General features: G+C 26.6%; 1 protein-coding gene across 1 annotated transcript in view; it reads left to right on the forward strand.

The window, feature by feature from the left end:
• Window positions 1-16225, forward strand: part of LOC129606860 (nuclear transcription factor Y subunit gamma) — a 105786-nt gene that overhangs the window by 63409 nt on the left and 26152 nt on the right. The window contains exon 3 of the mRNA XM_055517465.1: window positions 9668-10030. The gene's annotated coding sequence lies outside the window, so the exon portion shown is untranslated. The remainder of the gene's footprint in view (window positions 1-9667; window positions 10031-16225) is intronic.

A 16225-nucleotide genomic window follows, 5' to 3' on the forward strand; every position in this document is an offset into this window, starting at 1 on the left:
GAAGGCGATATGATTTTTAAAATTTAGTAATATTGCTGATAAATGTATGCAACTGCGGTAAAAGTACACCTCCTCTGCGTATAATGATTCCCTTTTAAGTGCAGAGCATGCTTCTACAGCACTCGCTCAAAATCAAACCTCCTGATGAAGTCGATTATCTTGTGAGGCCTAGTTGACATACAGTCTGCCGCCGTAAGAGCAAGGTCCCCCAGTATTTCTCTTTCCCTACGAACGAGAGCACTACACCCTCTCGAAAGATGTACTGGCAGAGTATCTTCATCATCGAAGTACACCCTATTGAAGTCCTCCCGAGTATCCAGTGATCCGACAAGACCCCGGTTAGAATTTTCACCTGATTTTTTTCTAAATCTATAACATTCCTTGCCGTAATTTCGCAGAATCTCCTTCGCAGCTCCAAAAAAATTTCTCTAGCGTTCTTAGACAGACTGGCCTGGCCGACTTTAAAATTGATATTACTGAAATATTTTCACATAAACTTTTATTTTTCAATTTTAACTTTTATAAAATAACTTGAAAAAAAAAATAAAATTGTCTTAAGTTTTGTTTTTATACTGAAATTGCAAAATAATACCACCAGTTAGCGCATAAAATTTGGAATTTTATTAAAATTTTTTAAAGAAAGCGATTCTCAAGGCTTTCTTTTTTGTTATAAAACCAAAATTGTTTTTTTTTTTTTTTTAATTTTTCATTCAAAATCAGCGTCCATCAGTGGTTTTTTTTCTTCTTTTTTTATTAGATATCAATCAAAAATCGTTGTTTTTGACATCCGCCGTTGTTTAGTAATTATTAAAGAAAACCGTTTTTAATTGAAAATTAAATAATGAAAAAAAAAAATAGAAAAAAGAAAAAAATTAAACATGTGTTTTAAATTAATTTGGGTCCTCCATGATCACAGAGAAAAATAAAAAAAAAATCATTCAGCATTTTGATTTTTTCTTTAAAATAATTTGCAAACTAAATCAATACCTAATACGGTAATGTAGATACGGTCGAAAAATTTATTATTAACACCATAAAAAATTTAACCCTTTCATTTAATTGAAGAAAATTGAGAGAAAATGTGTATAATTTTCTCTCAATTTAATATTGATTTCGCATATAGGGGCCAGACAAGATTGTGAAAGTTGTGGTCGAAATTGGGTTTAAAATAAAAACTTAAAAAAAAAATCAAATAATTTAAATGTATTAACGAAGCCCCTTTGATTTAATTATCGTGATTTTCAGTAATTTTATATAAAATGATTTGCATTTGTCATGCTTTCTAATGAAGACTAAGCGTAATTTCTATACCATTATCGAAAAATTTATAACAGGTTAAGCAGGGGCTGTATAAATATATAAAAGCCTGTAGTGTTTACAGTTAAAGGAAATCTTTGAAAGAAAATTTTCAAAAGGAAGTGTATAAATATTGAATAAATTCATTTTAAAATGATTAGGGTGCATGTCTTGGGTAACTTCTAAATTCATTTTAAAATGATTAAGGTGCATGTCTTGGGTAACTTCTAAATTAGAGCTTAATTTTCTATGTTGTTCACACTGCTGAAAAGTTGAAACACATAATTAATAAAATCAATTTTTAAAAATCATTTAATTAATATAAAGTGAACTGCTTCTGGGTACAGTAATAATTATAGCATAGCTGAAATAAAATAAGCCCATATGCATTTGATTGCTCATACTCCGGTGTTTTCCTTGCGGATTCTTACATAGAAACCAATTAATTTCAAAAGAAAAAGGATCATTTGATAAGGTGCTTGTCCGATCTAGAAAAATCGGAATTCTTGAGTATAGTCTCAAAAGTTTCAAAAACCTACATAGTAATTGGAAAATTTTTAAGGAAAAAAATTCATTTACAATTAAAATTTTTATGAAAAAACAAAAAAAAAAAATTGTACAAATGTTAAATTGCTTTTAATTTATTAAAATTTAATTGTAAATTAAACAATGAATTATTCATTATTACTACATGGAATTATATATATATATATACATTGTACCATTGTATACCATAGTACATACGGCACCAAATTATTGCAAATTATGTCCTTCGTATTTCATACTTACTTTTAATACAATTTTTCCAATTAAACAAAGACCTATTAATAGATAATGAACGTCTTATATTACAATAGTATAACAATAAAAAAAAATACATTTTAACCTTAAAAATATATAATTTTTAATTAATAAGTAAAATAGTTTAAATTTTAACCTTACATACTTACTATATATGAAAATAATAGTAAATTAACCATCGTTACGTTGCCACAACCACCATCATCAACACATTTTAGACTCGCATATACATTTTGTTGTAATTCGTATATGCGATATAAATTAGTTTTGAAAAATCATTTAGAAAACTTTGGGGCATATCTTATTTTTACTTCTAAATAGAAGTATAACAATAGACAATTTAAGCGGTCACGCAATCAATCAATATTTCAACTTTTATTTTTTTTTTATTGTTTTGTTTCGATTCGTAGCGTAAACCGTTTGAGCGCGGCTTTATTTTTTAAAAGTGAATATTCTAAATACCAAGTTTGATTTTCACTTGTTATACTACATTTTGTACTACATATACTAAAAAAAAATTATGCTATAAAAGGTAACATTTTTCTTTAAAAAAAATTTTTTTTTTCTAATATTAATTATTTAACTGTCAATTATCTGCCAAAAAAAAAAATTAGAAATAACGTATATAGATATGTATGCATGTGTATGCTATTGATTGAAATAGTTTATCAATTCGCTTTTTAAGGTGATCATTATTTAATAACATTCAAGTACGGAACAATTTTACACTCGGTTTGGAACTATAGTAATGTTTTGATGAACAACAAAAAAAAAAGATACTCAGTTGTACATAGCTTTGTGTAAACACTTATACATACTCAAATTGTTTAACAAATTTTTTTCTATTTTGAAAATAATTCTGATTAAACTAATATTAAACATGTCAGTGGCGATAAAACAAAAAAAAAATTGTGGTTGAACCACACAACCCAAATGGTTCGGTTTGTGAATATCAGTGTTGCCGATTTGAAAACTCGTTCAAAATGATATGTTAAAAGAGAGTGATTTAAAAATTTGATTTTCTCCTTATTTTCTTTCGCAATCAGTATATTAGGAGAGAAAATAATAATCAACTTCTTTATTTTCTAAATTCTAAAGAAGAGGTTTTTGGATGAATTAAGGAAATATCATAAGTCTTGTTCTCTAAATCACTTGTAAGCTACTAAACTTAGAGCAGAAGACACTGAAAAAGAAGTACTACTCAAGTCCTCATTACGTTTTCGAGCCTACACAGTTCCATTTTGTCATAAGACGAGTTCAACCTTAAACATAAGAAATATTCAACAATATTTTAAGGTAATAGTTTGGAAAAAGGTTCTTTAGCTCTGCCTGAAGTTGATATTAATCGTATAATTCATTTTTAAATTTTTTTCTTATTAATCCCATAGAAGTTGGTTTGTTTTTTTTTTTTTACACATTCAGTTTTAATTCAATTTTTATTCGTTCTTATATTTGAAGAAATAATTTAAAAAAAATATATATATGTAAGCTAGGTGCTCGCACGCTTACAACAATGTGAGAATTTAAAAGAAAATTATTTTATAAATGTAATTGAGCAAAAATTGAAGAAAACATGAAAAATAACAATAAACACAACAACAACAGTAATTTGTTTTTTTTTTTTAAATAATAATTTTAACACTTGTATAGGAAGTTTAAAGAACAAAAAAAAAAGTGATAATTAAAATATACTGCAGTGCTTTTTGAAAAAATTTTAACTGTTATTTTGTTAACTGTTGTTACTGAAATGTACTTGACATGCGGTTTTTAACTTTGAAGTTGGTTTTCATTATTAAATTCTCATGCCCTAAAGGTTCTCATATACGGTATAGTATTGTGGATTTGTTTTTTTCTTACTCACATTTAGTTAATGTCAGTAGGTAATGAGTAAAAATTAGAATATAAACGTTATTTAATTAAATTGAGTTGAGCAAACGAAAAAAAAATGTGTTGCGTTTTGCTTTTTTTGTCTTTAAATTTCATGTGTTTTTGTTAATGATTGCCTTATTCGGGTGAGGAATTCAATACAATCAGCTAGAAGTTTAGAATACAAACATGCGTATGTTTATACAGCTTTAGGGTAGAATTATTAAATTCTGAAGTGAAATTTTGAGTTTTTTAAAGAGTGACTTCCGATATTTTAGTGATTTTCAGTAGAAAAACGCGCATACAGTAAAAATGTTACTCCATGCGTATAATGGCATGCTAATCAGCTAGTTCTAATTCGTGTCACTTTCGTGATATAGATATTAAGTGCTTTTATTATTAAATTTCATTTTTATTCATTTTCAGGAACTCAACATAAATTTATAAAATACTTAAAATCTTCCCGACTTTTACTTTACAATTTTTAAAATATGAAATTTTCTTCTATTACTTGCAAAAATTTGCATAACTTTCATTTCAAATTCAAATAGAAATACATAGAAATGTTCTGCATGAAATATTTCAAATACATATTTTTTTTTGCAGTCTTCAATACTTTAAATAGGTGCACTCAACTTTGCTATGAACACATAACAAGACGTGGTATAACACACCGCATATCATAAGTGCTTTGTTTTAATTAAAATTCATACATTAAAATATAGCGAAATTTGTTGCAAAATTTATTTGTGAGCATTTTTGTAATTTCCGTGCATTACACGAACTATTTACAGGAATCGTATACAGGTGAATATTTTATATAACTTTAATCGTATTTCTAATGAAAAGTGAAAGTCATTAAATTATAATGTCTCCTGACTTTGCGTACAAAAAAAAATTAATTTTTTATAGATGATTTTAATGGTGTAGGTCAAAAACTTTGTTTTTGTTTGCAATATTAGAAGTATACGTGTGCATTTTCCATAAATCATATAGAAAAATAAAAACTCTAGATTGTTAGTGAAAATAGGAAAGAAAGAAATCAGTCACCCATAAATAATAAGTAGTTTTTACTTCTTATTTACAATTTGTTTTTTTTTTAATTTGCATGTTATACAGAGTGTGCGCCATAACGAAACCGAATTTTGAATGGAATTTGCCCACATTTTATCGCTAACTAAATGTCTGTTGGTCTCTATGTAGTTGTTTAAAAGTGTTGTCGTTTAATGTGGTAAAAGTAATGTTATCATGTATTGGAATTATTAAAAATTAAACAACATAAGTTGCGGCAGGCCAAGGAGCTTCTGGTAGAATAGAAATAGATAGGAACCAGATGAAAATATTCTCCTAACAGCAGAATGCTGATTTAGGAGTCACATGAGGTAGTGATATGAGGTGTTTCAGTCTGAAGGCGAGAGTATTTGCGGGTTCTGTAGGAGATGCACCTTTTCGATGGGTATTGAGCGTTGATCCACAAAAGAGAGTCTTTTATTCCGCAAGGTAAATGAATTTATCAGGATGAAAGGTTTTGGGGAAGCGCTTTAGGCATAAAAGGTGAGTCAAGGTACATTATTACCCCATATATATAATCTAAACTGATTGATTGCTTTAGAAACGATGTGGTTGCTCTAGCTGCACAACCTGTGTTTACACATATTACAAATAAGCATGGCATCAAATATTTCATTTTTCACTGGCACTACTGACCGTGAAGTGCCAGTGAAATATGAGATTTTTTTTTCTTTCCAATCTGATACAATTGTAGTTAAAATAGCAGTAAAGTTTGTAAAAAATCTCGAAACAGAAAAAAAAATAAAAATGTAATGGAAAGAAAAAGTTTTCTATACTTTTGAATTTCATTAATTAACGAGAATGCAATTTTCGAAAACAGCATTCATTAAAAACGAAAAAAAAACAACAGAAAAATTAAAATTTAATTATCAATCCCATTAATATTGTTTGCTTTTTTTTTAAAATTTCTTCGTTTTGATTAAGCTCGTTTCCTTGAAAAATTTAATACCTGTAATACGGTAATATTTACCTTAGGTATGGGTATTATGTATATGAGTTTAATAAAAACTTTAAACTCATATAACAAGCATTAAATTAAATTGAGTGGAAATTTATTGGTTTGTTTTGCTCGATTTTTTAATTGGCGTCGAATTTGATATTGAGTAGGTGTAAAAAGGTATACAATACAAAATCTACATACATTTATGTACATGTTATATTTAACATATATACATATAATATATGTATAATATATATACATATAAATAATTACCAGATTGCATAAGTATGATTTCAATTTTTAATTTCATTAAAAATTAGGTTAAGTAATTTATATATGTATGAGAGTGTACATTGAATGTGTGTATATAATATTGTTTTAATTTGGCTCTTGAATATTGCGGTAATTCTTATAAGTGGTTAACAATATTTTCAACAATAATTTTTGATGTAATGTGAAGTTAATCAACAGTACTCTTTGGAAAAATTTATCTTAAAATTATTTTAATAAAATACTGACGTGACAGTATTATATAATAACATTCAATGTGGTTTTACGTTCCGTTCCGCAAGTCAAGTTAATATCATTATTGTGATTTTTTGATGAAAGTAAATTTACAGCGACGTTACCATATGTTAATGAAGCAAAAATATAAATGAGCTCAAAAGGTTTCATTGTGGTAACAAGCTTAGTTAAAGTAGTAACTTAATAAGATAAAATCAATGTTCGTATTGGAGGATCCAGCAAAATATAGCGGTAATTTACAATTATTTATTTAAATACTATTTCTCCAAATAATGCAATGGTTATGTGAATGAGTATTTTTCTTGGATTAGGGAGTGCATTACAAAATTTTGCAATTCGTTCTCCGAATCTGAAGCCGACTTCATTTTTTTTTAGATTTCGAATTCCGCTCCGAATTATACATAAATTTTAAAAAGAAAAATTTAATTTTCGAGTCCGACTCTTAGCCTAAAAAGTTTTAAGACCTTCGGCACTGACTTCTGAACAGTGACACTCCGACTCCACTGACTTCGATACCGTTAGTCCAACATCTCAATTGTGACACTTCGACCCCAACTTCGTTGATCCGATTATTCGAAAATTAACAAAAGCAAAATGTCGATTTTATAACTATTTTATTTGTTATAGCTTGCCTTGTCGGTAAGAACGTTGCCGCTTATATTAAAGAATTTTTCTCAATATATGTAATTCCAAAATCCACTCCAACTCCCGTACTCTCACATTTATGATGGGTTATTTGTTTTTAGCACGTTAAAGAACTATTATCCATATTTGGGTGTCACAATTTCATTATTTAAATTTGATAAATTTGCTTAATTACTTAATAAAAAAAGTCGCCAACAAAAAAAAATTTCCTTATTAAATTCCGAATTCCGACTTCTGACTTACTTCATTTTCGTTTTACTCATTTATTTATTTATTTTTCTTTTATATACAACAACAAAACCTACTCTAATTCCAAATTTATTTCCTACACTCACTGAATCCATGCTAAAGAACCATTCACTTTTATTTTTTTCTACACATAATTTTTTACTTTATTGTTATACAACAAATCCATCCATAAATAATTTAAATAATTTTCGAGAGTGTTAAAATATATTTGAAATGAATTTTTTTATAATTTTTTTTAATACTCGTAATCTGCCGAAAATTCGTGTAATTTGCTATTTTATTTTTATTATTATTAGATTTTTTGAAAGAATTTTTTTATAACAAAAGCTTTTTACTATTCGGTTTTTTCTTTGTACGTATCATTAATTTTGAAATTATAATCCTCTCATCCGAAATATTCCAAAACTACATATGAAAATATATTTGTAGTCAAAGTGGAAATATTTCCAATTCCGTGCTTACTAAAGTTTTGTGAAGTGTTTTACATAAAATGAAAAAAAATCGTTTTATACATATTATATATGTACTCGTAGTATATAATTATTGATTTTTATATTTGAATATTTGAAATTCTAAAATTATTAAATAAATTCCAGTTCTTGGTTTTCGACTATAATATTACATTCGACACGAAATCGATTTTCTACACTCCTGGGGCCTGCTTTCTGCATAGCCAAAATAATCAATAAGTCATTTGACAATAATTAAACGTTTGAAACTAACACGTCAATCGTTTGGCATTGATCTATGTTAAAATGATCGTCTATGATTGTCAAAAATGACAATCGATAATCACAATTGCAACTATCTAATAAATTGTTACCGTTATTTATCGTATGCATCGAGTGTTGATAATTTTGACTAAGCCGAAAACGGCTCATATTACTGACTTTTTAAGACTCACATATTATACGGTCTGATAGTCTCAATTCTGTTCTAACCCAAGATTTTGTTTAAGAAATAGAAAATCAAATCTCATTTACTTTGCAGATTGTCTCAACCAAATTAGTGTCCACTGGAGTACTCCTAAGAGTTTATAAAATTTTTATGATTGAGTGTAACATCTATATTTTTTGTAGTTCTCACATTGAAACTCTATATAAAAGTTTTTGATATTTATAAATATGACGAAAGCTTTAAATTCCGATTTTAATAAAAAAAAAACTGAAGAGGAACGTCTCTATTATTCACTTATTTGTACAAAATATTCCAACTTGTATACAAGCAAGCACATCCGCTAACATTCTTATTTACATTTTACACGCAAACATATCTGTATGCATGTGTAAATATAAGTAGATGATTATTACAATATTAATGAATGTAATAAAAATTGATTTTTAATTTGGTTATTCTTTATATATTCTGATACACAAAAACTTTTTAAAATTCAAAACACTCGAAAATTTTCAAATTTCTTAAAAGAATTTTTCATTGAAACATATATATGTATGTACATACAAGACGCTCATATCATAAGACAGCGTGTTTTTTTACTTTTCAAATTATATAATTATTAATTAAGAGGAGAACTTGTTTTTTTCAGCAATACAATTTCAGATTAGATAAAATCACACAATTTAAATGCTAGTATGTGTAGATACATTACAGGTTCGAAATATGCCGTTGTATTAAAAAATACTCAATTTAATATGAAAAGTTACATCACCTTCACAGGCAGCTTTAGAAAAATCATAGTATTGGGCACGAACTAAATGAAAAATCTTATCGGTGTCTTGGCGGAACATTGCAAACTTAGTAGTCCCCTAAGGAGGTTGTGTCTGCAAAGTAATGGTACTTGTAGAGTTTGTGGGGAGGATGGAAAGGTCGCAGTGCACCCTTTGTGAAATCTTCATCGCTGGAGAAAACAAATACTGAGAACTACGTACTCACTTCGGCCGAATGGCAGTCCGCCGGGTCTTACTCAAATTAAGCAGGGAGTATTTTAGGCAAATGCCCCAAATCTATTAGTGTATAGACGGGCACAATAGATCCTAATACGCTGGTCGGTACATTATTACCCCACCAATTCAATCTACACCACCTTATTCGATATTTTATTGCTACAGTCTAACTCTATACTCTGCACTGTCATTACCGCTATTATCTATTTTTTTAAATTATAAAATTATTATTTTGATTTAGTAGAGCGACAAAATATCTTTGTACTTACATACTTAAGTTTACGTTCCGAAAATTTATAAATTTCATTTAATATTTTATAAAAGTATTTAATTCTTTATTAAATACTCTTATTCTTTTATTTCATTACAGCTCATGGAAGACATTTTGGAGTAAATTCAAAAAGAAATAATTATTGAATTCAAAATCAAGAAATTTTTGTATGCTTATATATTTTATATGGAACACTTGCACACACATTTATAAAAGTTCATATGTGTGAATATAAATGATTGAAGAAAACTCTCAAATTATTTAGGAGAAAAAAATTATCAAAAGAGTATAAAAAATACATTCAACTTACAAAATAATAGTTTTGAAGGAAATTTGAAGGAAGGAAGAAAAAAAGAACAACGTACTTTTTGTTTTCGGCTTTTTTTTTGTTTCTTTATTAAAAATTTGAAAAAAAAATATTAACACCCATGGAACTTAGAAACGAAATCTATTATTTAATTGGTAAGATTTTTTTTTGTGTACTTTTAAAACCATCATCATGTTTTTAAAAGTACACACAACGCAATAATTTATAAAATATTTAATTTTTATTGTAATAAATTATTAAAAAATTGAAATTTTCAATTAAAAATTTTTTTTGTTTTTTAGAATTTTATGTCAAAAAATGAATAATTTAAATTAGGGGGAAAAAATTTAAATGTTTTAATGGAAGTTATGTGAAAATATTTTGTGTGTACATCAAGAATTTTCTATGATGCTCATTTCTGAACACAGTTATTACGTAACAATAAAAAAAATTTTAACTATTGAGTTTAGAGAATAGGGGAAAAATGACATAATATTGTGAGTATGAAGAGAATCAGTGAATAATCAAATCAAACACAAATTCTGTAAGAAGAGCTAGAGAGTTTAGAAGAATATTCCTATAGAGTTTGAAAAGAAATTCTAAAATTGTATTGGAGTATGAATATGAAATGAACTTGCTAATTCTCGTTTCAAAATACTGATGTGGACGAACTTCTTTACGTACTTATAATTTTTCAATGACAAATTAATTTTTTTCTTATAATTTTAGGTTGCACTTTATACGTATGTTTTAAGTGATTTTGAATTTGCATATGAAATTTATTGGAAATTATAAAAGTTTTTGCTAGCAAATGCACGAAAATCGGGGAAAATACCAAAAAAAAATGTGGACATTATTTATTAATCGTTCATTGTTTTTATTTTCCACCTTCTCTATATGGTGTCGCTAGTTATATTGCTGAATGATAAAATAGATAAATAATGTCATTTTTATTATAAATTACCAGTTAATATAGTCAATTTTAAGTCAAAATGTATAAAAAAAATTTAAAAATTAATTAAATTCCTGGAAGAATGGTGAATTAATATTATTGTAAATCCATTTTATATACATACATACCTATAAATAATTAAAGATTTTGAATATTTCTAAATTTACAATAAGAAATTTTCTAAATTATAAAAAAAGAATTCAATTGATTTAATTACCTATTCCCAACCGGAACTAAATTCAACAAAATTATAAAGAAATTTTATTACTTTTACAAATAAACTTTAATTCGAAAATTCTTTTACAATTGATATTAAGTATAAAAAAAAATTCACCACCCTTTAAAATCAATTTATAGAGGCAAAACTTCTTTATTACATACAAATAGTTTTGAACTATTTAAATAAAACTTAGGAGTTATCCTTTAAATTTTACTATTATTTATAACTATTTTTTTTAATATACGTACTTATAAATATTTTATTTATATCCAAATTTTCGTTTTCAAATTATTTATATTAAAAAAAAAGTAAAATTATTTAAAGTTTACCACCATATAGAAAAGGAAAAACTACTTAAACTTTTACATAGAAATTTTTGGAAATTTGCCAAGAATGAAAACATTTTTCAACAAGTATTTCGACAACTTACTCGTATAGACAATAAAGGAAGGAAGGATGTTTTAGTTTTTTTTTTTTTCTTGGTTCAATTTAAAATTAATTTTTATTTAATTTTGTAATGCAATATGCAATATAAAAATGTATGTACCTATACATATGTATGTATTTGTATATAAGTGAATTTTGTATATACAATGTCCTCTTTTATTTGAACGGAAGTTATTCCATTAATTTTTCAAGTACAAAACAATGAACTTTTTCAATTGTTATTTAAGATAAAGTTAACATTATTTAAAATGAAAATATTTTAATTTGTATTTAAAAATGTAAAAAAAGTATTTTTTAAAAAAAATGAGGTTTTGTAGCTAAATGAAATAAGCGATAATTATGTTGAAATTAAATTGAATAGATGTAAACACTAGGATTGAAAGAAACACGTAACAAGTGATCAATTTTTTACTTTCTATTGATCTCGAAATTCCCTACTGTGATTTTAAATGAATGATCAGAAAAATTTTAGAACTCTTAACAGATTTTTAACAGTTAAGTTCCATCTTCCCTCATACACGAGCATTTAATTAGCTTTCTTAAAAGTCACTGTTAGTCGGGATATAAGATAAGATATTCCATTAAACTTTATTTGGTCTACATTAATTAAATTTTGAAGATAGGAAAGGATTATTTCGGGTTATTTTTAAAACTTTCGAAATGTGGTAAATAAACACATATTTCTTATAGATATAAGATAAGAGCCTTCAAAATAGCAATACAGTAAATTTACGATTCTAAATTTAACACCTTATACTAAATAGTGTAAATTTCAAATATATTATAAGAAATTTTCTTAAATGACATTCTTTTCTATACTCACCTCATCTTATTTTCGTTCCTCACATATTATATTGTCCCCTAATAAAATTTTTTGTTAAAGTAAATAGATTACTAATTTTTATGATTTTAAAATGGTTTTTAATTTATCGAAGAATTTCTAAATTTAAATTGGATTCCGAACAAATTTTCGAAAACTCATATTCTAAACCCGTTATAACAGTGAAGGTGGGTTTGTCAACAGGCTGGCAAACCTTGAATTTACGTGCGAAGAGAAATCTCTTCAGAGATAAAACATTAATATCTATCTTAATTCTCACATCCAATTTAGCTCACGTTGAAATCCCTAAGGAATATCTCCGATTTATATATACCTGAAGGGTATTATATTTGAGTATGTTAGAGTCACAATGAGCTTTCGCCTGCTGCTGTGATCGGAAGAAAGGAGTTCAATTGCCTATATCTCTCTTCGTCAATTTATAAAATCTATACAATCTCAATTTTCACTCAACTCTTTTCAAGGCAACTCTGCCTACACTAAACATAGAATAATATTTAATTTCCAAATTATTCCAAAATTTTTGTTAAGTTTCTTAATCGAAATTCAGTTTCAAATTGAATAATACCCTTTCTAATATAATCTAAGTATCACTTAAAAAAATTTTTCTATTATTAATTATTTTAGATTTTTATAGTAAATCTAATAATGGACAGAGCGCCATAACACTTAAATTATAGCCTTTTTATATTTCCTTTAGCACAGACTTATATGTACATTTGATTATCATGTAATTTATGTAACTCATTAGCTCTTTATTCACTTTAAAAAAGCAAATGAAAATCTCTAAAGAATTTCTTAAAATGAAAAACAAATTAAAAAAAATTCTTAAAATACAGTAGTAAAATTAGATAAATAGAAAAAAAAATATTGAACTCTTAATAAATTAGAATCAAATGCATAAGGTCGTAAAAAGTCATCATTACTTGCTTACATATAAGTGCATCTCTAGAATATTCAACAAAATTTTAAAATATTTTCCCAAGGCACAAAATCATCACAAAATCATTAAGATAAGAGTGAAGTTGAAGTGAACAATATAAGAAACTGAATCCCCCCCCCCTCCTTCCTCCTACTCCTGTCCTGTATTGAGTATACACAAAATCAAAAACGATTCAATTTGTATAATGCTGTTTAAAAACATGCGGGCGGTTAGTATGCAACTTGCCCATTTTATATACAATCTGCCCCTAATTTCTGTTATTCTACTTTTACGTTGTTGTTTTTTTTTTTTAATATTCAGATCTTAATAAATGAGTCGACATTGTGTCAGATTTGTTGCTTGTCTTTTCTATACAAAATATGAGAAAAAAAAGAACAATTATATAAGAAAAAAAAACCATAAATAAACTGTGAAAAGTCATGTTAAATGCACAATGAGAGAAGAGCAGCAGCGCGGTTTCTTTTTATTTTTTTCGTTCACTTTTCAACATTTTCACATTTCTCATATTTTCTGTTTTTATCTTAATCAACTAACTTTAAAAATGTCATCAAGACTTGATGCATGGCATCGTATACACACTATACTACTGAATGGGTAATATGTACAACATTATACATTCATTTACGTACATACGTACATAGAAGACATAAATATATAGTGCAATGTATTGTAGATAGAAATGTGGACAAATAAAATATTTGTTACTGTTTTTTTTTTTGCCTCATATATTAAAAACAATCAAATGGGTAATTTATCTTCTTCTTCTTGCTTCATCTTCTTCTGATGCTTTGAGTGCCCTGCTTTGAAATTCTTTAATATGAAGTGCAATCATACATATATTTTTTCTTTCTTTTTATGTTGATTTGCTTTTATTTTGGCCTCCAAAAGCCAAAACATTATGAAAAATTGAAAAAAAAAATGTTATCTAAAAAAACAGAGAAAATTGAGAGTAAAAATCACGCTGTTTTTTTTATTATTGGTCTTACCGACTTGTAGAAAATTGTCATTGTCACCTCAACAGTCTATAACAGAACTCTTTGAGGGCAAAGCAGAATACAAAATCCTCATCTATTAATGCTCGGTCCGTTAATATTTAGACAGGCTTTTTCAGCCTGTTTTTCAAAAAAATATCCGAAGCCTACTATCGAGAACTGAAAGACTTGCGAAAACGAAAAATACTTTAGGCCAAAGAACTATATATAGACTAAATCTAATAAAATCTCAACTCTGTCTTTCGTCGCCCCGGAGGAGGAACAAGCCCTTTGCCTTGAATGAAATCTACAACTTGGAATGTCTTGGAATACTTTTGAAAAATTTAACTAGATTTTAAAAAGCGATAAGATGAAGAAAAAATTTAAAAAAATTAAGTATGCGAGCACATTTTCTACAAAAATTTGCAAGATTTTCGTTATATTCTTGATAAATAACCGCTAAGAGCACAGCATCCACAAAAAATCAAAAAGAAAATTTCTCTTTACCGGCAAGCTCTTTTTTGTTCGTAGAAATTTATATATAAATTTTGTATTCAACTGCATTTTACTAATTCTGCTACCCGCAAACTTGTTCTTTTAATATTAACAACTAAATGTAGGAATAAAAATTTGTACAAATTCTTAATCAAAATAAATCTTTCCATACAATCAATGCATACCGCAAATTCTTTAACGTCAAAATTTTGATTTTAGTCTGCAAACTGTCTGAAACTAAAACTTTTACGGACAGAAATCTAGTAAACTTTTTACCCGTAATTGACTTTGAATTTTGATCATCCGTAAACGTCAAAACAAAAAAAAATTTTTTTTTAGATTTAAAATAATTTTATACTTACATATTAAAAATTAACAATAAAAATATTTTTTATATTATTTTTAACGTAATGATAGTCACTCAACACATGAAATTTATTTACTGAATTACGTCAGACTGTCTGCATGTAAAAAAAAAAATCTACAATTTTGACGCTTAATTGACTTTTTTTAAACGTTTAAGAATTTAAACTTTGACTGAGAGTAAAAACGTAGTAGAGTATCCGTAAACTCAGACAACTCAGATTTTGTAAAATTTGACGTTTAAGAATTTACCAATACTTGAAAGTCCGTCAAGAAAAAGAATAAGAAAATTTATGGTCTGATAAATGCATCACATCAACTGTGTGATGCGTTAATTTAACCCAGCATATACATTTCTTTTATTGGTCACATAAGAACTTGTGTGGAATAATAAAAAGTAGAAGCATAATATTAATGAAGTGATGTAATTTAAGTTGAAAAGCAACAATAATATTTATTTTGTCTCGGGTTTCTACAGAATGGCACTGACTGACTATACAAATATTCAAACGTAATAATATTATTGTATATGCCATTTAATATAAGGACAAGTGGGGGATGGAATGGATTCTGTAATCTGTTTTTCATTTTGTTATGTAAATAGCTCTTTTTTTATATCATTTTTATTTTTTAATATTTTCTATATAAATGAGATAAGAGTGATGCGCTGATATTGAGCTCCAAAGGAATGAATGGTTTGAGTTATTTTCTTTTTTGTTTTAGGTTTGGAAAACTTTATAACATTGAGACCTTAATATAATATTTTTAAGAAGAGTTTATAATCTTAAAATAAAAATTATTTTCAGGGTTAAATATAATTAACAATTTTAAGTTCATAAATTTTAATTTTTTTTTTTAAAAAAAAGGTCTTAATTTTCATGCTCTAACCATTTCAACTTCTAATTGAAAACTTTAGAGAATATTAAATCAAATAAAGAAGATTACCAAAAGTATAATTCAATTTTAAAGGTCAATGTATTCTAAATATGATAAATTTCAATAAAAATTTTATTAAGTAAATGACCTTTCAAAATCTTAATTATTATCAATGATTCCAAAATACGCTATAGAATTGTGTATTAAGCTTAGATGCAGGGAGCAACTTTATATATATTCATAAT

The sequence above is a fragment of the Condylostylus longicornis genome, unplaced genomic scaffold (genome assembly GCF_029603195.1).
Source record: "Condylostylus longicornis isolate FDR11 unplaced genomic scaffold, ASM2960319v2 ptg000022l, whole genome shotgun sequence".
In the NCBI taxonomy this organism is placed as follows: Eukaryota; Metazoa; Arthropoda; class Insecta; order Diptera; family Dolichopodidae; genus Condylostylus; species Condylostylus longicornis.